This window comes from Periplaneta americana, chromosome 9, assembly GCF_040183065.1.
Source record: "Periplaneta americana isolate PAMFEO1 chromosome 9, P.americana_PAMFEO1_priV1, whole genome shotgun sequence".
Taxonomy (NCBI): Eukaryota; Metazoa; Arthropoda; class Insecta; order Blattodea; family Blattidae; genus Periplaneta; species Periplaneta americana.
In genome coordinates this window covers 112214017-112240367 of record NC_091125.1, presented here as the reverse complement: position 1 = coordinate 112240367, position 26351 = coordinate 112214017, and the positions used below count along the sequence as shown (strand labels likewise).

The 26351-nt window shown below is 34.3% G+C and overlaps 1 protein-coding gene across 2 annotated transcripts in view; it reads left to right on the top strand.

Annotated features, from left to right (window-relative positions):
- Positions 1-1097: 1097 nt before the first annotated feature.
- Positions 1098-26351, top strand: part of Ddc (aromatic-L-amino-acid decarboxylase) — a 75334-nt gene continuing 50080 nt past the window's right edge. The window contains exon 1 of one of the 2 annotated variants that reach the window (XM_069835630.1): positions 1098-1259. The gene's annotated coding sequence lies outside the window, so the exon portion shown is untranslated. Of the gene's footprint in view, positions 1260-4143; positions 4283-26351 lie in introns of those variants that run through there. The other variant, XM_069835631.1, reaches the window with a different exon arrangement.

Below are 26351 nucleotides of genomic sequence, written 5' to 3'. Positions count from 1 at the left end.
ATTTCGAGATTCAGTGATAAAATTTAAGTTTTCCTCCCATAAATATTGTGATAGATATTGTCAAAAGTTTCGGTGCATGATTTACCATAATTTTTGTATGCGTTCATAGCCCGCTGCCCTTAAATTTTGTGCTGTTTTTTGGCCCACTGTATATATATATATATATATATATATATATATATATATATATATAGGGGAGAGTCGGTTAGTATCGGACATCGGGTAATATCGGACAGTGCGTTTCTTTCTTCTACCACCAAATGGTAGTACCTGAATGACATGGTTACGTTTCTCTATGCGACATCACAGAAACGTAACCATGTCAATCAGGTACTATCATCGTGTGGTAGATGAAAGAAACTCACTGTCCGATATTACCCGCTGTCCGATACTACCCGACTCTCCCCTATATATATATATATATATATATATATATATATAGACACACATAAGGATTAAAGAGACAGCTGAAAAGAAATTTAATACTTTTAAATTCAGAGTCCGATTTGTTCACGTTTGTTTGCGGATAATGCATTTAATAAGCTTCATTTGTTAAGAAACGCGAATTAGAGGGAAATTTAAACCGCAGATCTATTTCACTTGTCACTGTGACTAGGCACATTGAGTAGTGTGTGCCCTTGGTGTTTGTTTATTCACCTTTTATAGAAGTGTTTCTCTGATTCAGAAATCGGCACCATTTCCCAAGAAGACTGGGGAAACCATGGATGTCCCTCCGCAACAATGGTCACAAGTGGTGGGTGGATCCTCGACGCGGGCATCACTTCCAGTCGTGGTTGTTTACAACGACGACGGACGTGATGAAAACCGGATAATCTTTTCATCATCAAGTAAGCGGCCAATTAACATATCCCCACAATAAACATAGGGCATTCTGAGAATTGTAGGAGATTTAGCATCAGAGTGGGGTAAGAGTGACGGAGGGGAGGGGAAGGTCGATCAATAGCTTTTCCACCTCTAGAGGACTCAATTTCTCCCTCCCTCGCTCCGATACTTTCCCTCCTCTCTACTCCACGTACGTAGGTATCTAGTTTTATGTTACAATTCTCTCCCTTGTTAACCCCTCTTATCCTTTATGCGCACCCCTCCATCCTCTATTGCAATTTTTTTCTCTTTCTCTCGCTTTTAAAGTCCTTCGGCATCAGTTTTCCTTACAGCGAGGTCCGGAGGAAGGATCAGAACGTTAGTGACCGCAGCCTCCATCGGACCGACTTGATAACAGCTCCTCAGCACTGCAACAGGTGAGTCATGGACTACTCAGGTCTTACTTAACGACATTGTCTGACGTCCCGTTTAACGGAATTCTGTGTTCCCGCCAAGCATTGCGATTTCAGTTTTGGTTTTTTAAAATATTGCTTACAAATTATGAATAACGCCTATATAATTTTAGTAACTTATGTTGCATTATTAATTCATTTAAAATAATTAAATATTTCCTGTGTTTATTTGCTTTAAAAGCATGCTAGTTAAATTAAAATGTGAAGTTTTAAATATTATGGAACTGAAATGTTCATGCATTTAATTTTCGAAAATTAATTTATTTTCTTTTTTTTTTACCGTTTTCGATTATAAATAATTAATTTTGCATATTCAAATTTTTCGACAACAAATATCGTGCTATGTACAAAAAGAATAAATGTACCGTGACCAGCAGTCGACTGATAGGCTTTGGCCCTCCATGGGCTTTCGCGCAATGACTTTACATTGTATAGGACATTATGTCGTGGTTTTAAATCTGCATTTGAAATGTGAAACTACAATTACCATAGTGGAAATATCTATTGAAATGAACCATTCTCGAAATTAAAAGGAGGCGTGTCTTGTGATTTCAATTAAAGATTACGATAATATTTTTTTATCTTTTTCGGCAACCCTGTAAAATAATTAAATATTAAACACTGCATAGACCTATATGAAAACCAATATATAAAATTAATCAACGGTTTAAAATGCAAACAATAATAATAATAATAATAATAATAATAATAATAATAATAATAATAATAATAATAATTACTCTAATAGGAAATTCTTTACGAAATTGAAAATGTTTAAGTAATACAAGGAACCGTGTTTCCGATTTCGATTAAAAATTGTGGAGATAAGTATATTTAATTTGTTCTGTAATACTGTAGATATATGGATTTCCATTATTACAATAATGTTAAATAATGAAATTTTGAATTTCTAATGAAAATTATATACCGGTTTAAATTAAAATTTTGAAGGTTAGAATAATTAGTTTTGTGGCGGAAACATTCTGCATAATGATATTGTTCCAATTAAAAGACAACTGCGATTAACGATTTCAGTTACATATTTTGGTAATTTATGTATTTTATGGGTAACAACTCAGATGTTATTGAAGCGTTTAAAATAAACGCGAAAACTCAATGATCTGCTTTAAAGTTTACATTCTAAAGTTTCAGATATTATAGTTCTAAAAGCATTACAATAATTATTTTGTACACTTCAGATTGTTAAAAATATTTAGGGAAGTAGGTATGCTTCAAGATTTCGGTAACAAATTATTCCAACGAACTGATATAGACGTACTTCTTCAGTCATACATTTTAAGACAATCAAATATCTGATTTTTAAGCCTTGTAATAATAATAATAATAATAATAATAATAATAATACTAATAATAATAATAATAATAATCATCATCATCATCATCATCATAATCATCATCATCGTCATCGTCCGTGGCTAGACAGACCATTTAGGATCAACGCCAACCGACTGCTGGCCTCATGTTCACATAACTCAGAAGAGGTGAACGATCATCCAACCAGTACGGAGGTAACGTGTGGCCAACACGATGCTCTTCCCACTCATTACAGCTGAAGCCTTGTTATAACCTTACTAAAATAAATACGGAACGGTAATAAATAGACTTGAAAGAAATATTGTGAAGTTCGAAATATTTAATTTCGTCGAAAAGAATGTGATAAATTGAAAATTGTTCGAATTTTTTTAACGAAATGCACTTTACAATTCACAACGGAAAATATATAGAACATTATATCGTTGAAATAGTTGCAAAAATTAAATATGCATTTCGGAGGAATAATATTATTGTAACCGTTGTAGAAGTGGTAATGGAAAATCTACTGGCTGTTTTAAATTAACATAGTGAATAAAATAATTATTAGGCCTACTGTAATGAGATTTTTATGAATTGTGGGATTTTTTTTTATTTTATGTTCTAGTGTCACATATACGATGTAGATAACATCATACTCGTATTTTAGGCGTGATACTTTATGGCTTTCGTATATTAAACGAAATTAGTGGCGAATATTATATTCATTGTTATTATAACTTAGTATGCTCTGTAATAAATTATAAAACTGTTAAGAAATGGTTTAGTCTACATTATTTGTGCAATTATAATTGAATATTTTCCTACACTCTTGCTTATGTTAGTTAATTAGTTAGAATAGAATTAATTATAATACTTAATCACTCATTTAAAGTTTGTGTGACTGCAACCTGTGTATATTTTTGTGTGGCTTTACTTTATTTATAGTGTTTTTTTTTTCTCTCTCTCTCTCTTTATTTCTTGTGTAGCTTTACTTTGAATATAGTGTTTTTTTTTTCTGTTTATTTCTATTATTGTATTTGTATTCCTGGTGTTGTGGAAGAGAAGGCCTGATGGCCTTACCTACACCAGAATAAATAAATAAATAAATAATAAATATTACGAAAAAAAAATCCACGTACCTAGACGTGATAAATAGTTACTGAAAATCACATTTAACTTTCAAAGTAGCTGAATTAAAAATTTTTACGCAATTTTTGCAAAGTTAATAACGTTTTAAGCGCTGCTTTTGCCTTCCGTTTCACCTTATTTATGTCCTAAAGTATAGTATGAATTTGGATTGATTATTGAAAGGAAAGTTCTCAATTCTACAATATTAAAATAGTTATTATTTTCAAAGAAATATGTAATATGAAGTTCAGCGAGTTAGAATTTCCATTTCGTTTAAAGAAGTAGTTAGGTACTACAAAACGCGAGAAAGGTGATTATAAAAAAAAATAAGTAGCCTATTTACAATATTTACGGCGAAAATCTTATCTGTATTTGAGGTGGCATTGAAGACAACCAAATATACGTAGATAAGGTCTGTAGCTGCTGATGTGATGTAACGCCATTATGTTATGTGTGGCTCGATGTACGTATATAGATAGATCAGTTAGAGTGAGGGAACAGAAACCGGCGGACGTGTCAAGGGAGGGTGAGGGCTGCCACGAGAGGTTAGTGCTCTATCATTTACCACTGTCATCTTTATCACTATCATTACTGTCACTGTTATAATCACCATCATAACAATCATCAGTCGTCATTGTTGTGCAATTTCAATATAACATAGTATGTAATGCATCACTATGTGTTGGCAATATATTTACTTTCCTATCAAAAAATATTTTTGCGAATGTTGAAAATTTTCACATTGCCATACATGTAACAATACAAGTTTTTATTTAATTTCTCACAGAAATAATAATAATAATAATAATAATAATAATAATAATAATAATAATAATAATAATAATAATAATAACAATAATAATAATAATAATAATAATAATAATAATAATAATACACTATCTACCAAAAAGAAATTGGGCACTGTTTTTGGCCCTTTAGAACCTCGTGGTACCACCTCTTGTTGCTATAACAGCAGCCACCCTGTCAGGCATGCTCTCCACTAGTTTGTGTAGGATATCCACTGGAATGCGTCGCCATTCCTCTTGCAACATGGCACTCAGTTGGACAGTGGAAGTTGGCCCCATGTTTCGGCAGCTACTATGCAGTGGTATGCAGACAATAATGTTCACCGGTTGGACTGGCCTGCACAGAGTCCTGAGCTCAATCCCATTGAGCACCTTTAGGACGAATTGGACCGGCGATTGAGGTCTCGGGAGATGCGACCAACTTCCATTGTCCAACTGAGTGTCATGTTGCAAGAGGTTTGGCGACGCATTCCAGTGGATATCCTACACAAACTAGTGGAGAGCATGCCTGACAGGTTGGCTGCTGTTATAGCAACAAGAGGTGGTACCACGAGGTTCTAAAGGGACAAAGCAGTGCCCAATTCCTTTTGGCAGATAGTGTAGTAAATTGATATGATTCTGCTCGAACGAAGTTAATTTAAAAACGTTTACAATATTGGTTATGTCTTCTGGTTTGAACGCACTACATTAAAGTAAATGAAACATTAAGTAGCCATTGGTTATTAATGGAAAAAAAGAATGTGTCAATTTACAGGGACATCATTTTAGTTTTACTTCAATTTTTATTGTACCTGAGTTTTTTAATGTACTTCACTCCCACCCCTTCTACTAATGAAGTTCAATCGTCCTCCACACAGATCCAAGACCGCATATACAGTCATAATAGTCTTACGGTCAATGTAAACAGTACGTTCCAAAAATATGTCCGCGTTTTCCAGTGACGAAAGAGCTTTCAATATTGAATCATTTTCGTACTGTCGTCCATTTGCCTACGTCGTATCCCGGTTTCCTCCCACCAGCTTTTATTCGCCAGCTAGTGGCTGGGCTGTCTTAGCTCTTTTCTGAGAACATTAATTTCTGTTAGGAATCGGACGTCTACGTAATATTATAACTTAAATAAAATGGCCTCGTTAAGTAATTAACTTCACGTGATTTCCTCTCATTTTTACGATCCTACGACATAACCACTTGGACAGACAGTAGATAGTATGTCTGAGTAATTTTATCTTTTCGGATCGGGCAGAGGTGAAGATTGTATTTACAGTACGTAAGGTACTCTTTTATAGAGTAGGTACAGAATTATTTCAACATGAGTTAGTAGTACGAAGAACGAAACTGGTATTTGGGATTAGGTACAATAGTCTATATATAGCTTATACTATACAGAGTGTTTAAAATAATATTACAGAGTAAGAGAGCAGGTAGTATTCATATAAATATAAACATTTAGTACACATAGGTTCTGGAAGCAATATCCTCAAAATCACAAAGCTATGTTTCAGTACAGTCAATATAGGCTACTAATTCTATGGTATTTGGTCAAAACATAACTAAAAAAAAAATAATAACCTGTTTTGAGATACAAACATTTTTATTTTCATTTTTCCTATACAAATCATAATTTCAGTTTACATACAAATGTGAATGAAAATAACATAAGATTAGATGGAGATACCACGGCTAAACCAAACGAAAGACAACTGTTATTATTATTATTATTATTATTATTATTATTATTATTATTATTATTATTATTATTATTATTATTATATTTTTTGACATATAAGAGATGTAACATGTAACGTTGCCCATTACTGGAGTATAAATATAGCTAGATGCCGTGTATTAAAAGTTGGAAAGTGGTCGACTTTGAATTCCCACGTAATGACGTGTAGATTTGTAGCTAAGTGCATTGTTAGTCTTTTTTATTTTTAGATATCCGATAATCATCTCTAGAGCCGTTAGCCAGCAGTGAGCCGTGCAGTATATGTTGAAACGTGCTGTGTATCATTAAAGGAATTCATCTGCAGGTGTGACTGCAATACTGGCAACCAGCGTCCGTTTCTTTCACTTCCCCATTATGTAACCGAGATGTCCTTGCTGGGCACTTAGAAAGCGATGATCGCTCCGCTTGTGTTTGGAAAATACTACTAACCTCTCATGTCGGTATTTTCCCCGTCTCCTGCCCAGCTTACAAAATATCCCGGAGAAAAAATATTTCCCCGACACATCACGCATGAGTGCCTACTTGTTTCACAAAATAAGCTTCATGACTCACTAGAAAGTATCGCTTTAACGTCAGGCACAGTTAGTGGCGATGTGTGTTCTGTGATCGAGTGCCTCATCGTTTATCATTGTTTGTTAAGTCAACTGTCCGAAGACAGGTCTGAACCTCACAAGACGTGATATCAAAGGGACCACTTATGAGGCAACTAGGCCAGGAGATAATGGGTTAAGGTATCATTGTGAGGAAGTGAAATATTTTCCTTTAAAGAGCAGAATGAAGAAGTCAATAACAGTTCTCAATTTATGCGACTGATTTGCACAAGAAATATTTCGGTACCGGTACTGGATTCGAACCTGCGCTGATGACAGTAGGGAAACACCTCACCTCCCGAGATATGTCGGTGGCTCTGGGACTGTTACCTACCAATAAGCTAAGCTGGAATACTTTTACGAATGCAGAAACCAAATTTTGAAAGGTAAAGGTAATAATAATAATCAATAATTTATTACAATTTTTAAAATTTGTCAAAGAACAGGGCTGATAAAAGAAAAACAATCTTCGAAGATGAAGTTCCTGAGAACTGTAGCAGAAGTTTACTCGTCTCTATCACAATGCTTAAAGTGAGCCGGTATGAGACGGGTACGCATACGAAATCTAGTCCACACCTGTGGAGTAACAGTTAGCATGTCTAGCCGCGAAACCAGGTGGCCCGGGTTCGATTCCCGGTCGGGGCAAGTTACCTGGTTGAGGTTTTTTCCGGGGTTTTCCCTCAACCTAATATGAGCAAGTGCTGGGTAACTTTCGTTGTTGGACCCGGCATTATCACCTTCATCTCATTCAGACGCTAAATAACCTAAGATGTTGATAAAGCGTCGTAAAATAACCTACTAAATAAAAAACAAAAAATACGAAATCTAGGAAAGAAGCCAGTGTGACATACCTTTAATATAATATACCTTTATGCCATCCTAGCATTATAAACAGGTTGTTACCACATCCAATATCGTGCGTAATGGGCTTATTATGGCACGCGTGCCAATAATAACAATGACACATTCGCTATGACGCTTGGGACGGGATGCATGCAGCTCGTCTGATTATCTTGCTTACCGCTTCTACGCGCCATGTAACAAGAAATGAAATACAGGACAGAAGATAACGTATAATTTATTTCCAATCTTTAACAATTTTGTATCACTTTTGTAATATTACATAAAACAGTTCTGTAGTTCAGAGAAACTATATTAACAAAATAAAGGGACATTTGTGACAGAAAATTTGATACCTAACCTATAACTAGAGTTTGTAATATCTGCAAGGTCATCCATTTATCATTATTCAATACCAATGCCAGGCGCAACTAATCGATACAAACATATGAAGACTTTGTCAGCTGTGGATGATTTATAATTTATTTCATACAATTTATAATGCTACGGTGCCATAAAGTGTTGTATCCGACTCGTGGGTAATCTCATTATGACACTCGTGAAAATTGTCGTAAGAACGATAGTTTAAGGACGAAAGAGACGTTTCACTCCTGTCATACTTACGTGAAATCCCCTGATGGTTATATAGGGACCTAATGCCTGTGAAAAATTAAGTTTTCTTTATACTGCAAACTCTATCTCTATAACTTTCAAACTCTGGATTATAACATAACAATTTTTCTGTTTTAAAAAACTTACTAAACAATTACATTTTTTATAGAAAAAATTAATTACTACTGAATGGATGTATTTAGATCAATGATTTTTGGAATAGAGTTAGATATTATTCAAGTCATTCTTCCACATCCCAATAATCTGCCACTTCACGTCCACGTTCCTGAATTTCGATCCATTTTCACTTCTTTTTTCAAGGAAGAAATCTAATCTTTCCACACTTGTAACAAATTTCACAACTGGTTATTAAAATGGAGGGAATAAGCTGAATGACCAGTATTAACAACCACCAATGTTATGATGTAAGTTGCAGTGGCGGTCCCGGGTCAATTTTCTGCGAATTTCAAACTCAAGAGAATTTTAGAAATTGGCAATTATTCCTAAAGAAAATAAAAAAAATAATCTGGATTTTAATGCGTAAACGAGTTGTCACAATTTGTTTAAATAAAAAATAATATTTCTAACTCTATCTCAAAATTCATTGATCTAAGTACCTTCATTCTGGAGTAATTAATTTTTTGTGAACTTACGGGGATGTAATCACAGGCCTATAATTATTCTTTTTCTTTTGCATCTTTAAGGATTGAGATCTTAGATACGTTCCAATCATATAATAGCCTTCTTTTTTGTTCATCTTGTTCTAAGTCTTATGCTTTCTTCTTTGTAATAACTAGGGAGCGGATTTTTATGTGCTAAAAATTTAAATATATTTATTATTTATGTGCTAAAAAGTATGAAAATATTTGCTAAAAATAAATTTGTTTTTAAATATGACAAAAATACCTAGCTTGAAAAAAAAATGTTACTAGGTACTCACCAATCACACTTGAGTATCAGTTGCTAGTAGTTGTCCGAGAACTGCAGTGAACAACAAAGGTCATTTCCAAATTCTCCATCATAAATGCATGCTGATTATCTCTGAACAACGACTTATACTGTGAAAACGATCTTTCCACATCACAGGACGTCAGACGTGCATATTTAAAGAGAGGAATGTCACAAACACCTACACCGTCAATTTCACCTACAGGCACACCCTTCAATACTTGAGCAACTTTACACATTTTTTATATACACTGTTTTGCCGTGAATGCACACGTGAAGCAGCGGCAAAGTGCTTGTTTCCAGACAAATGTTGGGTTACCTGAGAGCTCTGATCTGCACTTACTGATTTACCACATGGTTGGCAAAATAACACTTTTCCGTCGGTAGTAAAAATGTTTTTAAATTCATCTACATATTGCTGTAGACGCGATCTTAAACTCGATTTGAGTTTAGGCATCTTAAGAGGCTAATATACACACGTCTTAACGTAAAAAAAAATGTTTCTAGCTACTGACTGACAATGTCGGAGAAAAGCTTCCTATAGCGACGCCACCACGTCTACACTACGCAGCTTATGGTTATGGTCCGATAACGGGGAATCACCACAACAAGATGTATTTCCTCACTTCATAGGCATGAACGAGAGGCGAAAGATTTGTTTAAATTAAATAATGTTTAGGCTATACCCGAGCTCTTATCCGTTGTGTTTCACAAACAAAGCTCGGAATGAAATCATCTTCAGCAACAATAAACATTCCTAATTATATGTTACAAAATCTCTCCTTCTTGTCCATGTTAATTTATTCTCATATAATAACACTGATATGCTACCTAGCAGTTCTCAGAACTTGAGGCGATACTATTACAAAAATGGATCACGGATACACCACACAGCCCATAGAAACACGAAGCAACCAAGAATCCTTAAAAAGATAACGTAATTCTGAATGATATAATTGACTTAGTTTTAAAATATTTAAAAGTTCTTGTAAAAAAATTATTTAAGTGAAAAAACTCCAAGATTTATGTGTTTATAATAGATTTCCTGAAAATATGTATTTACATAATTTTTTTGTGAAAATATGTGTTTTATGTGAAATAAAATTCGGGTTTTAAACTTGAAACTTGACATTCGGAATTTTTAACTTTGTTAATTGTGTTTTATCACACGCAAGAAAAATATTTAATTACATACGAATCCGCTTCTTAGTAATAACTGTGTATCAGTTTCGGTGCTCGAATATCGTTCATCCGGTCCAACTACTGTTGCCAATTTTATTTATTTACATAATTCTTTCATTAGAACAAAATTTATTCATGTCTTTTCTGATATCAGTACTTCTATATTGTCGTAACGACATGGCTGAAACTGATCTAATGGCTAGGCCTATGAATTTCGCGTTATTATTTAAATTCGCACATTACGATGGGGATTGCCATAGTCATATAAAGTTTAATGTATTACAATGTTCTTAAAAACTTTTTCAATTGAGGCATATTTATTTTGGAACGATCTTAATTTAAAATCTAAATATATCCTTAACTTATTTTATATAAGGAATATGCATACATTCTAACCCATACCATATTTAGGCGATATTTAATACCTGTTATATTGATGTGCCATTTTATACACTTTTGGCCACGTATAATATACAAATGGACATTACCTTCGAAGTAGGGATGGTGACGATAATTGTGATTAATTGGAATTAATTTTTCTTCAAATATTTGCTTCTCCTCGCATACGTATTTCAACATAATTTTATAATAGCTACATCAGCAGTTAATCTTTTCTTAATAGCTTGTATTGTGTAGACGGTATATAAATAAATAAATAAATAAATAAATAAATAAATAAATTAATAAATAAATAAATAAATAAATAAATAAATAAATAAATAAATAAATAAATAAGTAAATAAATAATAAATGAATGAATGAATGAATGAATCAATCAATCAATCAATCAATCAAACATCGAACCATTAATTAAACAATTTAATAGCCACACGTCATAGTATCGTGATATATTTATAGAGATTTGCTGTAGCTCCTGTATTCTCTCTGTTTCTCTTTTCCTCTTTGGGCCTTTAATCTTCTCAGTAAAATCGTCAGTGCTTTAATGTACTGCTCTCTTTTGCTTCTATAAATTTCTGTTACTTTTAAGCCCAGCGCCGACGATTATTTATAAAATCGGATCTGAGTATAACTGAAGAAAATTAACATATGGAGTATTCAAATTGTTTCACAGCAGATTCTTCAGGAATTTATTCTCTTCTGATTTAATAAACAATGATAAAAACGAACGTAATTTTTATATATTATGACCCTGCGTGGTTTCAATATGAAAGTCTCTACGCCTCCGTGACCATAGAAACGGACCTTGTTTGCCATTCACCCCTGAGGAGAGCAAAAAAAGTTGAAAATATAAGTCAAGGAAATTGAAAGTCGTTTTAGATCATTTCATGGGCAAAGTTAGACTGCAGTGACGTAATGCACGGCAAAAAGAAAAAGTGTAACAATCAGACTGCGTCACAGTTAACGTTGTGATTTGTGGAAGAATTCAATAGCTCGGAAAAGGATGTCCTTCCTCCACGTTAATTTCGGCCCTAAACTCCACCTCATTGTGAATCAGTGATGTGTAGAATTAAAAATGATCTGTCACATCATAATGTATTATACTATGCTTGTTCTAATATGTATATATATCTGAAATTGGCTAGGAAGTTCAATTACCCCTGACATGGCTAATTCTTTAAATTATGATGATGGTGATGATGATTACGAGTTTTACCGTTATGTATTGTACCACACTTATTACATTGGATTTACACGCCGGAAACTAGGTTCAATTCCTTGAGTTTAATCTGTAAATTTGTAATAGACGAAGACGATTGTGTTATTCTCTTATAGAACTCTGATATTCCTTTGCGTCAGTCCATCGTTTGTCGAAAATTAAAAGTAATTCGGCTTAGAAAGAGATAGGAAAAAAATTATCATATCTCCAGGAAATGTTCCACAGAACTCGCTTCAGGGAGCTGAGTCGACGCCATTTTAGCAATAGAATTCTCTGGTCTGAAGAACAATTTCTGATTAAGGGTCCCTTGTTGAAATTACGTGTCCTTATTCAAATCCCGGTGTTCACCAATCTGACCGGGGTTTTTAATGGTTTCCTGAATCATAAAACAACAACGAAACGAATTATTGTCAATTCTAATAGTTTTTCTTTCTTTCTTTCTTTCTTTCTTTCTTTCTTTCTTTATCTTAGTTTAACCTCTACCTTTTAGGTTCATTATACGACCCACGACACACGGGCAATTCTAATATTTCTAGTATTAAACTGAAAAAGTTATGTATGGATTTTATAAATAATGAAAAATTGTAAATTTAAAATTATATGGGCCTATTCTTATTGAGTAGTAGACATAAGACAATTTGCATAATATACTTCTTAATTTCTATTCAGGAATCCGCCCCTGAGCACGAGTTCTACTCTTTCAGTGGTTGAGCTAAAGTTTTTTTCTGTTTTATTATATTTTATGTTACAATTATTAGCAAAATAAATAAATAAATTAGAAAGGCAAATGCAGGATTGTATTCCACTTCCACTACACTGTTTGGAAGGCCTGATAGTTGGTACGTCTCGGATATGGCCACTAGATGGTAACATATATCTGCAAACTGGCCGATAAATGGTAGCAACATAGAAATCCAATGTATTATTCCCATTGGACAGCCGCGGTATGACCTAACAGTTAAAGTAATTATATAAAAAAAACTTAACTCTGAAAAGCTCATCCGACAATATGGAATTTTGCTAAGGAAGTAACTTCCAAGGAAAATCTAGGGCTTCATCTCGATGTTAATTCGGAAGGACTCCAACTGGCACAGAACAGAAGAGATAACTTTCCTATTGATGGTCATTAATTCATAACAATAAGGTACCGTGATGGCATTCCTATCATTCTGCAGAGTTAGTGTAATTATATTGGAGAGTACCGTATTCTTTTGAACTGACAAATGCCGACGCGGCGGCCATTTACTCCAGAGGAAACTCTCGTCAGTATAACGCAAGACTTACATAAGAATACAGGTTTCTAGTGTAATATTTCTTTGTTATCTTGAAGAATGCCGTGTTGTTGCGCAATTGACTACTCTCAAAGATAAAAAAAGTCATTGTTTCTGCTACCTCAGGGAGATATTGATATAAATGGTAATTTAACTGAAAATAGAAATATTGACTTGAGTGAACGACAAGCTCTTTGTTAGTATAAGTTTTGCTCAAAATAAAACAAAATAAGTCATACAGTATTTGTGAAAACTGTTTTTCATCTCTAATAACTGATAACAAAGATGAATCTATAAATTTTATTAACGCATTAGTGACTCTCAAGTCGTACAAAGAAATGTCACTTGTACACCCTTGTAAATCTGTGTTTGATATAATCCTAATGCAGAAAATGTTTCAGAAACACTTCAACTCATACGTTCTCAAATTGTCATAATATTTTTGAAAAAGTCTTATCACTGTATTTGAGGACTAAAATCTATTTATTGTTAAGAAAATTGTCTGTTACAGCAAATGCACTACAACAATCTGCTAAACGTGGCAGTCGAAGTGTTGGTACGAGAATTGCAAGTAGGAAATTGCTGATTTAATAGACATAACATAAATTTTCATGTAAAATTTCTATCTCGGGACTAGGAGAGATGGCGGTGCACAACTTCTAATCACTAGATTGTGCACCAATATGCCAAGGTTAAATCCCAAATCTCTCCGCAGTGTATATGAAGAGAAAGCATATGTCACTGTTGATAGTGATTCGTCCGTCGGACGGGGACGTTAAGCCTGGCGGCCCCCTTGGTGCTATTCGACAGGAGTAGGCTAAGTGCCGGCACCGTGTTTCCCCTTCTCCGTTCCTCATCTTCATCATCACTCATTCCAGACATTACACTTACACATACACTCACCCTAGTACACGAGATAACTCTCCACAGATAAACATCATGTTTCTGCTGCATACGTACGTAGATACGTAATTCATTGCTATTTGTGTGATGCGGTTGAATGAGTAACTCTGGGGACAGTCAACTTTCGGACATGCCTCGTAGTCCCTTGACTCATATTGCGCGAGAGACATGAGGCCTTGGAATTGAATCGTATCGAGTATTCGAATAGGTTAATGGAAAGGAAGTCCTCGCGTATGCGGCTGGCGTGGACCTTCGATACACTCTGAGTTCATATCTTACATAAGGCCAACATGTTCTCGTTTGTTTGTTTGTGTCTGTAATAATTCGTACTGTATTATCTTCTTGACATGGCAATAAGAATAACAATGTTCGGGATATTGTATTATCAGTGTTAAGATTAACGCTCGAAGTATAAGGTGGGTTGAAAGTCGCTTTCCCCAATATTCGTTCATAGAATTCATACTTATACACATATACAGACGTCATAACTTGAACAAACGAATGGCTGGTGTCATAGGACCATTCCTTTTTAAGGAACGGTTACCAGCGATCGATATCTTCAGATTTTAGAAGAGGTGATTATTTCTGAACTTGAAAACAGCACTTGTTTTGCCGATATGCAGTTGCAATAGGATGGAAACACATCTCATTTTGGCGTAGGAGTGAGGGACATCTTGAACCAGCAATTCCATTAATGGATTGCCGTCGTGGCACAACAGAATGACCACCTAGATCATGTGACCTGACACCATGTGATTTTTCGCTGAGGGATATCCTGAAAAATGTTGTTTTTGCTCAGAAACCGCAGGATCTGCACCAGTTGCGAACAGTGGCGGTGCGTCCTATGCGTTCAATGGTTCAGAGAACCCTCAGGAGAAATTTAATTGTTAAATAAATTTATTTATAATTTACACTATAATCCTTTGTTTCTTGCTCATCTTTAACAAGTTTACTTGCGGCTCTGGTGTATTTTTGTCGTATGAAAACCTATGAACCGCAGAGATCGCAGAAATGTACGAATACATGCTTACGAGTGCTTTCGAGGTTCAATTTCTCCTCTGAACCTCGTCGAGTCAGCTTTTGGACTTGCGTGCGGGTCGAGAGGCAAGGGGAAATGTTGCATGGTAAACGTGTGGTTGCGCTGGTGTTTGGACCAGCGCTGCTGTAGTCACGTGATCGTGAGAACCTACACGCGAAAGACTTCGTGATGCAAACCGAAAGTTAGCTCCAATCTGTAGCTGAGATCACACTTTTAGCACGTGTACGTGTATATTATTGTTGTATTTATTAATGGTTTCTTACAATCCTTTAAATGTCCATTTAGTCTTTCTTGGTCTTTTAGTCTTAATATATTTATCTGTGAGTGTGACCAGTGTTCGTTTCCAAACAAAATGGATAGTGTTCAATATCTTTTACAAACACATTTTTCAGTTTTAATCTTGGAAGATAAATGCAAAATAAAGAAGTTTGGAAGACCGTTACCTCAACTCGATTTAAAGAAAGCACAAACAAGCCGAGGTAAGACATTTTGCAGGGCTTTCAATGTAAAAAAAAATATGAAATAAACAGCTGGATTTGCGGTTTTGAATCTACAAATAAATTATTTTGTTCTCCGTGCCTGCTATTTGCTAAGGGTAAAGATACGAGCTGGACATGCACGGGTGTGTCAGATTTAAGCCATTTGACATAGAGGATTAAGTACCATGAGGAATCTATTGCTCATAAGAATGCTTGCCTAGATTTATCAATCCTTGGAAGAACAGAAATTAGGCAACAGCTTAGCTCAGTTTTCAGGCAGAATATTGAAAGACAGAATGATAACGTAAGGAAAAATCGCTCTATGTTCTTTCAAAGATACTTCATCATCATCATCATCATCATCATCATCATCATCATCATCATCATCATCATCATCATCATTATCAGGCTCATTTTGAGGCAATTATCTACTTTAAAGGACTGTAGTATTTTGAAAATTTTTCAGAAATGATATATTGTTCAAATTGTTGGAAAACTATATAATATCATAAAAAATAGTGAACCCCTTGTCATTTTAGGCACGAACCACCACTGGTTGCGACAGATGATCGAACAGTCATTCGTGAAAATCGATTAAAGTCGTCAGTTATGTTCTGTCATCTGTAAGTCAGTGTCTAAACGTTGTGACTTGTGTATCGAGAAACAGGGCCTCCATTTTGAACAATATCTGTAAAGTAATGTGTAATTAAATGTAAGGAAGTGTTTGGGGAAAGCGGCTTTTCGCCCACTATGTATAAATAAATAACATGGAAATATGGTAAATTGTAGCCGCCTTGATGCCACAGTTGGCAAAGCGCTGGCTTTTGATAACCGCAGACTCGACTTCAAATCTCGACGATGGCGGAGTTGCAGGTGGTGGACAAAGTCAAGATTCTGAGCATATTTCTCGGGGTTCTCCTGTTTTCTCCTGTTGTTTCTTAACGCCGAATTGATCGTCCGCCGTGGTGGATGTTACTCGCGGTTTGTCCAAAGACACATAAGTGGTAGATTCTAGAGGACTCATAGAATACATAGGAGATCCCAAAGTTGCCCCAGGTTCGTCCTTGCCTGAAGGGAAATGACGACTCATATAGATATGAGGTACCGTAGACCACTAACGGAAGTATTATATATTAATTTGATGGCTGGAGAAGGATATTTGGTGTTAAGGATGGTGGAGCAGGCTTAGTCGAGCAGCACAATCGGCGCGCAAATTATCACCGATGCCTATTTAGGCTGATGTGCTGGAGGACGCTATATGTCACATCCGACAAGCATCTCTGTAACTCTATTACGTATTTTGGCATTTTTTAAATTATATAGCGTAATGTAATATTTATTTTAAGAAATTCTGAAAAATTATAACATGTAAAAGTTCTGAGTGAATTATAGTGAATATTATGTTATAGATGAAGGCAGAATTGGGTAAAATTTCCTCTGATACTTCCGTTTCCGCTATCATTCTCCATTATTTCCTAATTATTATCACCCCACGAGAATGAGCTCGTTTTTTTTTATAATTCATCACAATATAATCTGAGGCAATTTTTAACTGGTCAGGGGAGGTAAAATAAATTGTATGAAGTTATGCAGTTGGTATCGAAAATGATGGGCAAAACTTCAAGTATGGATTCCTCATATGTAGAGAAGGAGAAAAGGTTATCTCTGCATGGGTCTGGAAATGCTTGGTTGCCGCGTTATTAGCGGTGTCAAGGAAGACCATTGTGCACTCCAGAACTTGTGTTTGCTGGAATTAAATGTGGGACATGTGTTGATGGTGCTCCCCCACATTTCAGTATTCGTGTACGTAAACACCTTGATATACTGTACTTTACCCTGGCCGATTGATAGGACGAGGTGGACCAATTGCTTGGCCCCACGCTCGCTCACCAGATCTCAACCCACTGGACTTCTGCCTTGAAGGCACTTGTGCATTCGATCCATATGAATGATGTAGAAGCTCTTCGTCTGCGAAATCTGAATGGCTGTCGGACAATACGAGCTATGCCAGGAATTTGTGAGAATGTCCGAATGTCAGTGAGAAGACGAGTTGCGGCCTGTATCCAGACAGAAGAAAGGCCTTTTGAACAGTTCCTGCAAGCAAACGTACACAGACTTCGTCATTAATAAACTAATCCAAACAAACAAACAAACATATTTTAGTGTACTTTTAATTCCTATAACTCGAACTCATGTTGATATAAACTTTTTTTCTTCTCTACTCGTGAGGAATCCATACCTGAAGTATTGCCCATCATTTTCGATACACCTTGTACAAATAAATTATACGAGAGTTATTCTATTTGGTAGATAACGAGAATTAACGTAGTTGGAAAGTTCGTGTTGTGTATGACGATTCTGATATGCTTACAACGTAGTTTGGATTTAAATTTATTGCCAGAGTGTTTATGATTATAATGTGACATGAGTTATTATTGTAATTATGTTTCAAGTGACCTTTATAATCTGCAGTAGTTACAATAAAACGTGATTTTTTCTGAAAAATGCTGAGTAAGACCGTGTAGTACAGAGCCATGTTTCGTAACAGAATGTCTATATATTATTACCGTTTACCTTTTCATTATACAAAGTATAAAGCGAAAGCTTTGTGATACTGAGAAAATCGATTTTTTAAAGGAAATACACGTTTTGAGAATCTCTGATACTGAGAAAGTAGTTCTGGATATTCCGCTTCTGTTGGTCTTTCTGCGTGTGTACAGCGATTTGTCCTAACTATTGAGAAATTTTGTTCGTGATCGGTGTCTATAGTATGTTCAAGAGTTTATGCATATAAAATGTAATGGTTTTTGCTAAAAAAAAAAGAGACTAATTGGATCATTATGTGAGAAAATACAGGCCTAACTCAAAATGACGGTGTATTCAAAACTGGCTCCAGCGACAGTTCTTCGCGGTTATATTTCTTACGTAAGATCATGTGATAAAGTAAAGTTACATAAAATGTCTCCGAAACGTTTTGGTCAGAGAAATTGAAGCGGTGAGATCAATAACCATTCAAGTCCACTTCTGGCCATTCATTTTTTGCAAATTTGAAATTAAATTTTGGATATTTCCACAAGTGTTACGACTTTAAAAGTTGGTATACTACTTTGTCTTGATCTCTAAAACAACCAGAAATATTACGTGCAAAAATAATAATTAAGTAAGAAATAAAAAAAAAAAGTTTTTTGTATTTTTCTCGAAACTTGTGTAAATGGACTTGAATGGTTATTAATCTCACCGCTTCAATTATTTACTTATTTGCAATATAAATTTAATATGAAACTTTTTTAAACAAACATTTAGGATTTAAGAGGACGCGCTGCTGAGTTTTGGTCAATTTCAATCTTCTTTTTTTCCTTCATTTTTTAAATATGGTGCCAAATATCTTCGTTTCTTGAGGGATACACTAGTGAAGTCTTCATCGCGATATCTTTATTCTAAATTAGAAACATGTATGAGAATACATTCTTACAATAGTGTATACATACAATTAAAATGCGATAAGATAAGACACTTACATAGTGGTAAAGTGTTAAAATATTTGTACAGAAAATTACATTATGTTATATATTGTGGAAAAAGGCAGAGCTGAATATTACTTGTTGTTGTGGTTGTTGCCTTAATCTGTAAGGTAATTTGGAAACAAGTTTTTTTAGAAATAGTTAAAATGGATGTAGACATACATATATCAACAATTTGAACTTACTTACGTGGCGGTCATGTTGAGTGATGCGTAAAGATATGTGACGGAAGGAACGTGAATATTAAACTGACAAGCAAACATTTTCATGGGGGCAGATAAAAAAGTTATTTTTTTTCTTCCACCATGTTAATAATGTCAAAAGAAGCGCTTATACAAATTTTGGCCACTCGATCGCAATTACGAGGCCGTCCAGAAAGTGATTTTTCCTCAAGCCGTTTACAGAAAAAAAAGCACAATTGCATGAAAAGATTTATTGAACCAGATACAGCAATTGTTGTGCTATTTTTCAACATATTCCCCACTAGAACTGAGACATTTGTCATACCATGGGATCAATTTTTGTATCCTTGTGTCGTAGAAGTCAGCCACCTGGGATCGGAACTAGCGTTTGACAGCCGTCTGCACCTCTCTGTCAATCCCATGATATGACAAATGTCTCACTTCCGGTGGAAAATATGTTGAAAAATTGCTCAACAATTGCTGTGTCTGTTCGAATAAATTTTTCCAATTAAATTGTGTTTTCTTTCTGTTAACGGTCCCTTGCGAACTTATTTTTTACGGCCCTCGTAATTGCGGTTGAGTGGCCAAAATTTGTATAAGCACTTCTTTTGATATTATTAACATGGTGAAAGAAAAAAAATTAACTTTTTTATCTGCCCCCATCAGAATGTTTGCTTGTGAGCTTACAGAGACGTGGAGTAAGTAAGCAAGCTCAAATTGTTCAATATTTACATCTACATCCATTTTAACTATTTCTAAAAAAAACTTTTTTCCAAATTACCTTACAGATTAAAGCAATAATCACAACAACAAGTAATATTCAGCTCTATATCTTCCACAATATATAACATATGTCATTTTCTGTATGAATATTTTAATACTTGGCCACTATGTAAGTGTCTTATTGTATTTTTATTCATTTATTCATTTGTTGATGAACATAACAGGCAAAGCCCAATTACAATGTTCACGACTAACAAATTAATTGATAAAACATAAACAAGGAAAAGGAAACATACACTTATGAAAAACTGAAACATAATAGAAAAAAAGGAAAGAAAAAAAGAGAAATTGAAATAAGGTGTGAAAGTAGCTTCAGATTAACTAACAACAATATTCTGTAAAATATGATAACAAATAATTCTGTATCTAGAGAAATTCATATTGAAAATATCAACATTCGGATGAGGATGTAATTTATTGTATAACTGTAACATTTGGAAAACTGGGGAATTTTTGTGGGATTCAGTATTTGTCCTTGGTATGTAAAACAAATTTCGAAATTTCGTTTTAAGCTTAGGTGCATATAATGTTATATAATAAAATAAACTAACACAGTCCAACTTATTGTTAATAATTTTATAAAGAAAGTTTAAAGATTGACAATTTCGTCGAATTTGCAAACTAGTAAAATGGAAATGTTGAAGCATTGTAGCATAACTCTCATAGGTAGGATAATCATTATAAAGTCTGTAATATAACCATTTTAGAAATTTATTTTGAATTTTTTCTAGTAACAGAATATATTTGTTAGTAACTGAGTTCCAGATAACAGCAGCATATTCTAATTTAGATCGAACAATGGAATTATACAAAATTATTATAGTTGTCACTTTGAATTTACAAGAATTTCTCATAACAAAACCTAAACTTTTATAGGACAAATTTATAATATTATTAATATGACTATAAAATGTAAAATTGCTGCTAAATAATATACCTAAATCTTTATGTTCATTTTCTGCTGGTAAAACTTTTGCCTCTATTTTATATGAAAATTTAATTGTATTTTTCAATCTGGAAAAGGTCATATGTATACACTTATTTATATTAAATAACAATTTATTATTAATACTCCATATATGTAAGTTTGTAATATCTGTTTGAAGTAGCTTACAATCTGATATAGTTTTGATTTCTTTATACAATTTAATATCATCCGCAAATAATAAAATTTTAGAATGTTGTACACAATTCACAATATCATTAACAAACAATAAAAACAATAATGGACCAAGATTGGAACCTTGAGGCACACCAGAATTTACCGTAAAAGGCTTAGAAGTATAATTGTATATACATATTATTGTAAGAATGTATTATCATATAATATATTTAACACATGAAGATGCTCGAACGAGCGAAAACGTTTGTCGAATAAATCATAATTTTTATTACAGATAAGTTTTGACTGAATTTCAAACAAAATTCGTATAAAGGACAAGGTAGTAATGAAGACAACGAGAAAGGCAGATGGGACTGCTAAACTACCTCAGAACAAATATATAGTGATCTAAAACAGCAATCGCTAACTCCGTGACAAGAGTCAACACAATATTAGCATATCTAACACATGCACAAAATTTACCATACAACGTGTAAAAAATATCAGCTGTCGACAAAGAAAGGCAGCTGTATCGATTCCCACATCAAAAAGAGTCAAATACTTCCTGTGTTTATTGCATTAAAATCTGTGACTTATTGTAGGAATTTTTAAACGTTATTTGTACCATAAAGAAGCACTTGTGTAGAATAGATTTAGCTGATAATCCTGTCATGGGTGCAAGTTAGTAGGCGAAATAAAAGGACATGTTCTGTGTTACTGTCATTTTCTCGCAAAATTAAAATGATCTATGCTATTGTCAAATGTTTGGCCTGACTTGATCATTGTCAGCAGCACTTCCATTTAGAACAATCTCAAGTTCGTCCAGGGTCTTAGATGGCTTGATTAATGTTCGGTCATCGAGGAGAAGCTAAGAAGATAGGACAAATCTATATTTACGTGTGCCGTCCTCCTTCCTCTGCAGTCCAATTCAATTCGCTCTAATCTACGCAGAGGATTGGCATCTGGGAAAGGAAAGATTTGTTCTTCATTTCTTTACGAACTTTGTCGTGCAGCCTAATTCAATTGACGTGTAAGATTAATCATTTATAAAGGTAGAGGTTAAGGTTAATCCTTTATACTCTTTGGAGGTAGAGCTCCCTGCTTTTATAACCTCAGTACAAGAATAAGATGGTGTGGTCGACATGAAGTTCCGACAGTCTTTTTACCACCGGGAAAAACCCAGTACTCAGTTTGACCGTTCGGGAAGTTACACAACTACAAAAACCTTTTGGAATCCCGAACTGAACCCGGGACCTTTCTCCTCCATCGTCCGCTAAACAATTCAATTCACTCTAACCTATCTAGAATCAGTTGCTCTACCAAATTTAGCTACCCGACTTAGTTCATAGTAGGCCTATCTATATTATAAAGGAACTGCTGTCATTTGTTTCTACACTTAATGCACCCAGATGAATGATGAATGTAACCGAAATGTTGTTGTGTAATTAACTTTGAAACACGAACCCGGGAATGACGCAGCAATTCTCTCCCATATGAAGATTAGACTGCAAATTTCAACAATATTTTGTCCGGAAATTTCCGAACATAAATTACATTTGCCTGTGGTTTAAGGTGTTTGGAGGTCATTTGTATAAATTCGAAAGGAAACAATCGAATAGTTTCCTTGATATGTATCAAAACCTTAGTCTAGACTAGAATGAGCTTTGCAAAACATTTTATTTACGGAAGAAGTTATGGTACACTTTTGAAATAAATTCCCACAATACTTTGAAATAACAGAGTATCGTATTAAAGAAATTAATACCACAGTCTAGTATATACAGTTACGAAGCTTGAGTTGATGAGAGTCCTAAGAACAATAGACTGTACAGATACTATTTCGCATTGTCTGTGATGAGGCGATAGTAGCGATCCTAGTGGTTAGCAACTATCTATGGATGCATATTCCCTACGTATTGAGCTTCGTGACTGTATAATACTAGATTATGTTAATACTATATCCATAACAAATTAAGAACACACTATTTCTTTTTATTATTTTATGGTAGTTAAATTGTGGTGAAATTTGCTTCGTGATTTCATGTCGTGACATCGAGGTAACTTCAGATAAATTACGCAGCTTAGAGGCCCATCTCGTCCTCCTGTTCTTTGTTGGATCTCAAGTGGTGGGCCAGCACTGAGGTCACGACAAACAGCGAAGATTTAATTCCAGTAGAAACTTATCTTACGCTTTATCTTAATATCTGTCGTACTTTGCCGTAAGCGGTGGTTTTTCACAGTTCTGACCATATGAAGAGAGAGCCCTACTACTTCTGAATATTAGAATCGTTCGAAAGAGTGCAGACGAAACGATCAAAATAAAGTATATTTTTTGTATGAAAAGGAAGGTAGATAACATTCGGAACGTCATGACTGATACATGACATGTTATCAGGAATGGGAAAAGTCCAACATGTACTTTTCGAGTACAAGTTCGCAATGGCTGTTGATATGGTCCCTTCCTCCATATGGTTAAATAATTATACCAAAAGAGAAAAAGAATGTACGAAAAACAATATTTTTATTAAGTCGAATAAGTTAATGACCCAAGAACGATAAAATATTGTAATTAGGCTTATATAGCCCTATTTTTGAATTTGTACTATTATTGTTACATCCTGAATCGATTAATGTACAGATCTACTGTCAATTGTGTAAATTTCACCATTTACAAAAATATTTTCGGGTTTTAAATTAATATGTAAACGAAATAAAATATGTTTGTGTTGAATATCAAGTAGAATAATTGAAATTTGTAATTGTGGAAGAAATAGCACCTTCTACATACCACATTTATTTAGATTACAAAGTAGAAAAAATAGTAATAATCGAACAGAAATTTAAAACAGAATTATCCAAGCAAGAAGAAGTATAAATGACTTAAATGATATTTGGAAGAATAAAAATATAAGATAGAATAGAAAAATTACATATTTATAAAACTATTATATAGAATATGCTTACATATGTACCCTAACAATTATCAACCAGAGAAACAATAAAAATTCTACCTAGAGAAATGGATGTTTAGAGATCAACAAATCCAGACTAGAAAAAAGTATAAAATGAAACTATAAACTTTATGGGAATGGAAGACAAATTTGATATTTAAACATTATGAAACAAAGCAGATTGTGTTGCTTTGAATATGTTAAAAGAATAATGGAAGAAGACTGTCTAAATTAATCATGGAATGGAATCAGCGAAAATAAGAAACACAGAGCGTGCAAAACCACACGATAGTTAAATTAGGATAATAATTATTATGGTGATAATGATAATGCAGACGCGTTGTCTGCTGGTCCGGTGCTGCGCTGCGCTGACGTGGGTTCGATTCCCACTTGGGCTGGTTATTTGGATTTTCCGAGACTTTCTACAACTGTAAGGCTAGTTTCAGGCAATCTATGGCGATCCTTGACTTCATCTCGCCAAATACCATCTTTATATCACCAATTCCATCGGCGCTAAATAGTCTAGTAGATGATACAGCGTTGTTAAATAAACAAGTAAAAAACGATATTGGTGGTGGTGGTGATAGTGGTAGTAATAATGGTGATAACGCTTATTCATCCATTCATTTATTGTTTTCTGCCCAAGAGTAAGTCTATCACTCCAGCACTGTATAATCTTCTTTATTTTCCGCTTTCCTCTTAGTCTCAGCTTACGATCCTTATGTCTTAGAGTTTTGATTCGAACTTTCCTCCCGTTCACCTTTCCTTCCAGTACATTCTTAAATGAGCAGTTTCTTCATAGCCAGTGACCCAACTGATTTATTTTTCTTTTCCTGATCAATTTCCCAGCATTAGTATTTCTTCACTCACTCTTTCTAGCAAAACTTCATGTTTTATTTTGTCTCCAGTCTTTTTTATATCCATATTTCAAATGCTTCCAGTAATTTTTCTTCACTTCGGTGTAATGCAGTGTTTCTATCCCATACAATGAACACTCCACACAAAGCACTTCACTACTCATCTTTCTTAGTTCTTTTTCCAGATATCCACAGAAGATGTTTCTTTTACTATTAAAAACTTCGTTTGACTTCCTGGCAGCAACTCATGTTACTGCTTATAGTATACTCCAAGTATTTGAAGTTGTCCACTTGCTCTACTGCCTCATTTCGAATTCGTACCTTGCCTTCTTTATTTTTTCTTCCGATAATCATGTCTTCGTCTTGTTTGTATTTATCTTCTTCCCATACTATTTATAGCTGTCATTTAGGTCCAATAGCACATCTATTAGTATAAGCTCCTCTTCTACTACCAACGCTATAAATGATTATTATTATTATTATTATTATTATTATTATTATTATTATTATTATTATTATTATTATTATTATTTCATATGGGCTTCAAATTAATTAAGAAACGCAAGGACTTAATTCCTTACATATATTAGCCTATTCAAAAACTTTGCCACAGAACTAATCAAGTGTATGTGTAATTAAGTATGTGTGTACCTTAATCTGACCTTGAAATGTATCCATAAAAGTCACGGTAACGCCTTTGTTATGATATCAATATTCATAAGGAATTTCTTTACATTCTGTCATTTCTACAACAGATAAGTAAAGAGAATGCCGAATATTTCGTGTTAAATATAGGGTGTACATTTTTGTCAGGTTCTTCGAGATTTTCCGTAAAGATATTTCGCAATAATAGACAAAGTAATTAAAGATTCCGATCTAGTTTTTAATTTTAAAAACAAATCTACATGATAAAACTGTGCAGTGCTACACGGTGCCAAGACAAACACGTTGCCCTTGGAAAAAGGGAGTGAGCAACATGACTCTGCAAATTCTGCAATGCAGTTCACTTCATCACAAATATTCTGAAACCGGAAGCAACATTGCAGTTACTTTGCATTCTCTGAGCAGGCAGAAAGCAAGTTAGATTCTCTCAATAACGTTATTTTAATGCTAATTTATAATGTTTACCACCTACAAAACAAGGACGTTCAGTTGCTTGAGCGAATCTTGCAATAAAAAATAAATCGACTGTCAATGTCATAGT